Here is an 8,676-nt window from a genome sequence, read left to right as displayed (position 1 = left end):
GCTGGTAATCTAACCTAAGATAATTTCTAGAAACCCAATGAAAGAGTAACCGGTGTAAAGAGTGCGTGTGGACCTCTCAATCGATTGATACAATTGACAAACATAAGTACATAACACATAATGAGTTCGGATTAATAGGAGCACCACTAAAACTACGTTCAATGAACACTTAAATTGTATCAAAAGTTTGTTTTTTTAGGGTAGATTGGTTGTATATTTTAGGTAGAGGGGTCTAAAATTTTTCTAAGTGATTAATTAGTGTGATCATCATGTGTGCCTAGGAGATCCCGACTCACACATAATAAGCCTCTTTTCTCCTCCCTTTTGTTCGTAGGTGGGGTTAAAAAATTTGGAGAAGTTTTGAGGTGTATCTAAAGATGTTGTTTTTAGAATATTGTTTGCCCCTACCCAGTTTTACTGAATTTGCTTTTGGGTTACAACAAATTCATTCCTAGGATATAATATAGCCTTGGGTGATAAATTGCAACCAACAAAATTGAAGAATCTCTGTGAGCAATTAGTAGATTTGATTGGGAGAGACAAGTGTATTTTCAATGATAAGTGATTGGAAACTTATGTGTTTTTTTGGCTTCTTTTACACCTTTTATATAAGTTTTAGAGAGTCACCTCGAAGAGGAATGTGTTGGTTTAATGAGACTCTTTGTACAATCACGATTTCAAACTTTGTGACTATTCACGATTAGTTAATAGTTAGTGGCAGTTAATGTTTGAATAGTGTCCCTTAATCACACCCAATCAAGTCATAACCATTGAATTAACTTAAAACGACATTGGTCATGGTTCGACCTTATGTGTCATTCCAGTCAGATGTGGTTTTCTCAAATCGTTAGTCACAATTTGGGATTTTGCGAATTTACAAACGACATAAATTGCAATTTGTAATTTACGATTTCGCAATGTGATTTCATAATGTGCCATCGCAAATCATCTCATTGCACTAAGTGTCATTGCACTAAAAATAGTCACTTCTCACGAACCATGCAAAGTGCACTTCTAAAGCATCTCATTGAGTCACATACACGTGTGTGCGTGTGTTGTGCAATAGCAAGTCTCTATGCTCCTTAAAATCTCATGTTAAGTTAGGTAATCTTTCAATGTGGGACAAGGCTTGAAAGAGGAGAAAACACATTAAAACAAATATTTTGATGTGAACTTTAAAACCAGTTTTCAAAGTGTAAGTTGGGTGTCCTTATGTAATTAATCAATCAAACACCCAATGAATTTATTTTCTGATGAGTATAAAACCCAACACCTTCCTCTTCCATGCTTCCATTTCCACCCCGACATACATCAAGTCTATTTGGTTCATGGTTGGAATCGGAATCAAAGTCGAAATTGAAATCAAAGTGGTTTATTCCTATAGTCTAATTAGTTTAGACATGAATTAGAATGAGAATTGGAATCAATTAGAATGAGACTTCATTTTCAATTGAGGGGGAGGGAATGGTCATTCGTTGAATAAGGGAATATCATTCCACTAGGAAAAGGAATGAGATTCTAATTCTGCCCAACCAATAAGTTAGAATTAAAATAATCCATTTTGATTATGATTAAAGACCCCTATTCTTGTGAACCAAAAAAATAGGACTATTGCTTGATATCAATCCCATAAGAATTGAGGTTCAGAGTTTAGTTGTTAACATACTCTCTTACTCTGGAAAAGATCAATGAATGATTAGCCTCTTAATGGAAAAGGTCACTTAGTTATTTTTATTGTTAATTGTTATGGAATGGACTCAGTACACCCCCTTGCTTAGTTGCCCTTGCACTTCTAGTGACCAAAGCTATTGTAGAATTTGATTAGACATGTCATCTTGGGTGGTGAAAATGTTGTGTAATGTAGCTACATTGGTCATCGAGGAGAGAAAAGAGGAAGGGAAAGAGAAATGGGCATTAGAGATCCACATGATCTATGGTCTTCACACACAATTTGGACGCCTGTTAGTGTTAGGTTATCCCTATTATTAATAGGATCCAACATGGTAGTTTTGGACACTAGAGAGAGTGGGACTGAGGTTGATTACAAAGGACAATACGTAGTGCTTATTAAGCTTTTAATTTGCATAAAAATTTCCATTCTTCCATCCTCTTGGGAGTTGACATTGGATATAAACATGGACATATATTGTAATTGATAAACAATCAAATTTGAGCCCACATCAATACATCGAGGGTTCTAATTCATGGCTTTAGCCTAAAGCTGTGTAGCAAATTTCCATAAGTTTTTTAAATTCAATTAACTACCAGTCTTTCATATTGGTTAATTGAAATCAAATTAGTACCTTCAGTTTTTTTCAAAAAAATCAAATTAAAACCAAATCGATCAGTTAGGTTAACTTGACTTTTTGATTTGATTTCACTGATTTGGGTGGTCTTTTTTATTTTGAGAACTCTAATCCAACTCCATGGTTGTGGAATCTAATAAAGCTAATGCCGAGTTAGTCTCAATCTTGGAGTCCAAAGGGATTTTAAAATTGGAAATTGGACTTGTGGACGAGCCTTCACTTAACTTGAGGGAAAAATAAAGGGTTGGAGTTGGATCGGATCTAGATGCGTCCACATTAGATATGACATGTCGAATTTTAGGTTAGATTCAGATTTAATCCACAACCATCTCATTATATTTAACTATTTTTAATTTATTTTTTGTTGAACTTGGATTAGATGTGGTTAAATGCATATTTGATTCGATTATTAATTGAATGGAAGTTCTAGCATCCAAATTCGAGATAATTAGATTCAAAGTTGAATTAGATATCAACTTTCCGAGTCCATTGACATACCATCCCCTTGATTAAATTCCATAAAATTCTTAGCCTAATTCATTACAAATTTAGGCCCAACAAAATGATGGATTGGTTGGTTTATAACATTATTTTTGTTCTTGAAGAGTATCTAGGTTTTTGTCAAAAACAATAAGATGGATATCTAATTTGACACTTATCACTTTGGAATAGTGAGATAAGAATGTATCATGATTATATAACCAATCATGAGTAAACACATCAATATTTTGCATGTTATACACATATGTGAGATATAAGGATGTATCATGACCATGTACCAATCACAAGTGAACACGTTAGTGTTAATACCCACACATGGCATGAGGGCAAATCTAATGTTGTGTACATGACCATACATGGTTGTTCACATGACAACTTTGAAGGTTATCAAAGTTATATGCAACAATTAAGCTATCTTGAATGTATTAGTAATAATGAATAGTGAAAATGGACTTTCTTCCAAGGATTAATTGAAACATGAGGCTAGGAGTGAGCATTGTTCGGTTAAAACTGAAAAATTGAACCAAATTTTTTTGTTTTGGTTTGTCTGGTTCAGTTTTACGATTTTTATTTCTTTGGTTTGGTTAATTCGGTTTTAGAAAATTTCAGTTTTAGTTCTGATTTTCATGATTGGAAATTCGGTTAATTGAAAAAACTGAATTAACCAAAATTTATTATATACATATTGTAATATATATTATTAATATGTAATACATAATATATTATAATATGTATATAATATATATTACATAAAATATTAAAATATATAAAATGCATTAACATATACATATATTATAATATACATAAATATATTAATATATATAATATATAATATGTATTAGTATAATATTAATAAAATTCGGTTTTAACCAAAAAACCGAAAACCGAATCGAAAAAATTGGTTTCGTTTTTTTTTAATAATTCAAGTTTGGTTCACTTTTATATTTTACAAATTTGGTTTATTTAATTCAGTTTTTAATCGAATAAATCGAATGCTCACCCCTACATGCGGCTGACTTTAATGGAGAGAATGTCCATGTTTTGTTATTAAGTTTCCATTTGAATGAGGGTAGGAGATATATCATTGATTTTTAAATGAGGGGATAATACATGTGAGTAGATTAGTAATAACGAATGGTGAAAATTAGTTTTCTTTTAAAGATTAATGGAAACGTGAGGCTTACTTGAATGTAGGGGTGTCAATTGGACTGGATTTGGTCCAATTTGATCTAGTTCAATGTTAGCCCATTACAAATGGACTAGGTCCAATAAAATCCAATGAATATTTTGGACCATTTTGAACTGGTCCAATTCAATGTTCGCCCATCCAATCTATCCAATTTCATTTTAATTTAGATTGGTTTCAACCCAAACCTGGTCATTAACACATATATTCTTATCTTAGATCAATGGACCAAATATTGTCTTAATCCAATTGAATCCAATATAAATTTATTATGGATGGACCAGGTCCAATCTAATCTAATAAATATTTGGACCAGATTGGTCCAATCCAATATGTCTTGTTGGTCCATCCAATCCATCCAAATTGATTTTGGACTAGACGAGGTCTAGTCCAAAACTAGTCACAACCTTACTTGAATGGGGAGATCATCCATGTTTTTTTAATGAATTTCCATTTGAATGAGGACCATGATAGCCAAGTAGCTTAACCCAAGAGGAGGATTAGTTAGGTTTTACAAGTTTTTCCTCCTTAAAACCCTTTCAAAAACTTATTGTGCTAAACAAAGATAAACAAATAACAAAATAGTGTTAAGTACTTGTGTGATAAACAAAAATGCTATGAAGTGAGTATTTATAGAAATAACAATAATCGTAAACAATATAAGTACACATAAGATTTATAGAGGCCTATGCCCTCTCCTCAGGCATACCACTTGAGAGTTTCCACTAAAACTAACTAGATTTTATAGTGTGAGCAAAACCCTTAGAACTAGTTGGACTTCCAAGTGTTAACAAAAACTTACAACAATTGGATTTATAGGTGCCAACTAGACCTAGAACAATTGGAGTTGTGGGTGCCAACCAAACATAGAACAATAGGAATTGTGGGTTCCAACCAAACTTTTAATTGTGTTCAATCCCTAAACACTCAGATACACGAAATAATAACAATATAAGCATAGACAATATAATGCATTTCATTAAACTCATAAAACAATTACAAGCAAATTATTCAAATTCTTCAAACCGGTTCGCTTTTGGTTGGTTTTTCAGGTTTTTTTTTGCTCACCCCTATCTATTGGATTTGTGTTTATCCTAATTCATGTACTTTGGGTGGGAGCCATTTGGTGTTGTAAAAAGAATAAGTTTCACACAATATGAATATTAACACTAGTTAAAATAAACAATGGCAATTATGGTGATAATAATTATGTCACTAACAATATTAAAATGATGTAAGAACAACATCAATTGCTTAAATTTCTAAAGTTGTCATTCAGCTAAGTATCAAGTCAACTATTAATGTTAAGCAAAAAAATTGGCATCATCAACACATAGACATTGAAAACAAAACAAAAAACATAGTTAATAGTGTTTGACAAGCAACCAAGTTAAGCATCATGTAGCAACACCAACAACATAGACAAAAACATAAAAAAAAAAAAAAGTCAACAAGAAATGATAATCTATGGACATAGGGATCCATCTCTCATAAGGCCATGTAGCCAAAAAACTCTAAACTTTAGATTCATTGTAAGGAAAGTGTTCATCTGCTTTTCGTCTTGAAGATACTAGGTGGCATTGAAGTAGTACATAGCAAATAATCCTTGTACTTGGAATATTGAATCAAGTATTGCAATACTCTTTTCAATGTGCTCCTTTCTTGCCATCTCCATTTCATGTTTCTGTTTCTTTTCTCTCTCCCTTACCATCTCCCTTTTCTTCTCAATTTCCCTTTCCCATTCCTCCATATAAGAAGAGGGTTGGCAATCCATTGTTTTATCAATAAACAAGAGCCTCTTATACTAAACCAGATTATGACCATGGTGTTTACCTATTTGCAAATGGTTTCAATTGGGTAGAGGGGGAGAAGGGAGAATATCATATCTATTTGGTTCTGATACACATTTACCATTATAGTTTTGTATATATAAAAAATATTACTAATATTATTTTTAGTAGTGGAGCTTCAATCTTACATTACATGGTTGTTTCTATATATGTATTGGATATGCAACTTCCCTAGAGTTTTGACAACTAAAGTGCTTTGTTATCTTTAACTAGCATATAAACGTGAGTTGCTTGTAATGTACAAGATTTGTTATTCATGAAGCTTAGTACCTTGAAATTAAGGAGCTTGGATTTCTTGCACTCGGTTTGGTAAGTGTAGGGGTACACTTCCAACCAAATTAGAACACGTTGTAAGTTCGAACGGTCATCCCAACTCATATGCAGAAGAAAATCAAATGGTGAGTTTGCTCTGTTGTATTTTAATAAAACATTATTTGAAACTAAAATAAGGTGAAAAAATGAGTCTATTCATCTTTTTCTCTAGCTCGACAACCAGAGAGCATCGGTAGGCTTCACAACACCCACTGTTCTTCTCTTCTCTCTTAACCTCTTCCTATCTTTTTCTTTCTTTCTTCTTCTTCTTCCTTTTGCCCTTCTCATCCTCTCTTTTTTCTTCCCTCTCCTCCATTCCTCCTCCACTGTTAGCTTTATACTAATCAACCAAAACAACCATTGCAAACCATGTAAGTGTAACACAATAAGGGATAGGTTGAGGTGAAGTTGAGAAACCATGGCAGGAACTACTTGTGTGCAAATGAAGTTTTACTCCACCATGGATGAACTCAAAGACTTATGACATCACTTGTAGTATTGCTACAGAAGGTTGGGTATTGTGGGATGTTAATATGGTTGAAGTATTTTCAAATTATTAGTCCTATATATCAAGTGTTCCCCATCTCTTCTAAAGGATCTAGTGGTTTACAAAGTAGGTCCGTTCCTCATAAGATCGAACCTTAAAATTAACCATTTCTGGTTGATAGTTTTGGTTGATGATTCCCCTAGTTCGATAGTGAAAAATGTTAACACTCTTGTCTGAATAGAGAGAAAAACAAGTATAATCTTAGAGATGTCAAGAATAAATGACCCCCACCTCAAAGAATCTCTTATATATTAAAAGATATGTACAATTACAAGAATGCACATATAGGGCTAAAAGAGAAAAAATAATAAGAAATAATGTGCAACAAGAACTATACTAATAAGAGATATCAAGTTATAGAGTCTCCACCCCCTTCGAATTGATGCCTAGACATAAGCATCAGTTTGTCTATAAGAAAGAAATGCCGAAATCTAGTTATAACTTTGGTGAATATATCAACAATCTGCATGTCCGAGGCTACATGAGGAAGTGATATAGACCCAATAAGTGAAGACATCTTAGATAAAGTGGTAGTCCACCTTGATGTGCTTGGTCCTCTCATGGAAGATAGGGTTAGATGCAATCTTCATAGCATGGAAGAGAGACTGTAACCAAGCAATATCACTATAAACTGAAGATATGACCCTATATTCCATTTTAGTGGAAGACTTGGAAACTGTTTGTTGTTTTTAACTCTTCCAAGAGATGAGTGAATCACCTATAAAAACACACCACCCAGAAGTGGACCTAAAGTGTTTGGACAACCAGCCCAATCCGCATTAGCACATTCTCTTAACTGAATAGGAGAGGATGAGGAGAAGAGCAGTCATTGGGAAGTTGTGCTTATAACGTATCCAATGATGCGATGAACAATAGTCATATGAGGTTGACGAGGAATAGAAACAAATTAACTAACAACTTGAACAGCATGAGAAATACCAGGCCAAGTCATAATGAGATAAATGAGGGACACTACAAGTTAGCGATATAAGGTAGCATCAGGAAGTAATGGACTTTCAGATTTAAATAGCTTAAGATTTAGCTTCATAAGTGTATTAGCATGCTTTTCATCATTAAGACCAGCATGTTTAACAAGGTCAAAGGCATACTTTTGCTAACAAACAAAATACCCTCGATCACTATAATGTACTTCTAGTCCCAGGAAATAAGTAAGAGGGCCCAAGTCCATCAAGTGAAAAGAACTATGAAGTAATAGTTTTACTTCATGAATGCCTTTAGCATCATTCCCAGTCAACAACATGTCATCAACATATAGTAGAAGAATGGTAATACCCTGAGATTGTCACTTAACAAATAAAGAGTTATCTGAAGAACTCTAGCTATATCTAGCAGCAACTACAACATCACGAAAGCATTTAAACCATGCTTGGGGAGTTTGTTTTAGACCATATAGATATTTTTTGAGGCGACATTAAAGAAGGATCACTACAGTATCCAGGAGGAGGCTTCATATAGACTATCTCCTTTAACTGACCATGAAGAAAGGCATTCTTCACATCAAGTTGGCATATGATCCAAGACTGAGTAGTAGACACTGCTAAAAGAACACAGATTGTGGTGATCTTTGCAATAAGAGCAAAGGTTTCTTCATAATCAATACCATACTCCTGACTATATCCCTAGGTAATTGAATGTGCCTTGTATCGATCAAGAGATCCATCATACTTTAGCTTAATGTTGTAAACCCAATGACTCCCAATAGTGGATGCATATAGAGGAATAGGCATAAGATCCCAAGTGTCTTTCTCATGTAAAGCATGAATCTCTACATCCATGGCTTCCTTCCAATAAGGGCTATTATTACCTTCCTGGTGTGAAGAAAAACCGTAATGGTCAAGAAGCCTAGATATATGAGTAGAACGACAAAGAGGAGCACAAGTATGAAGAGTGTCTAAAGTATGAGAAAGGAGAGCCATAGGCACAAGGGCTGGAGCATGTAACTGCTTGCAAGAG

The sequence above is a fragment of the Nelumbo lutea genome, chromosome 6 (genome assembly GCF_056320005.1).
Source record: "Nelumbo lutea isolate HS-2025 chromosome 6, American lotus-T2T, whole genome shotgun sequence".
In the NCBI taxonomy this organism is placed as follows: Eukaryota; Viridiplantae; Streptophyta; class Magnoliopsida; order Proteales; family Nelumbonaceae; genus Nelumbo; species Nelumbo lutea.
The sequence above is the reverse complement of the archived record's forward strand: the minus strand, read 5'-3'. Positions refer to the sequence as shown.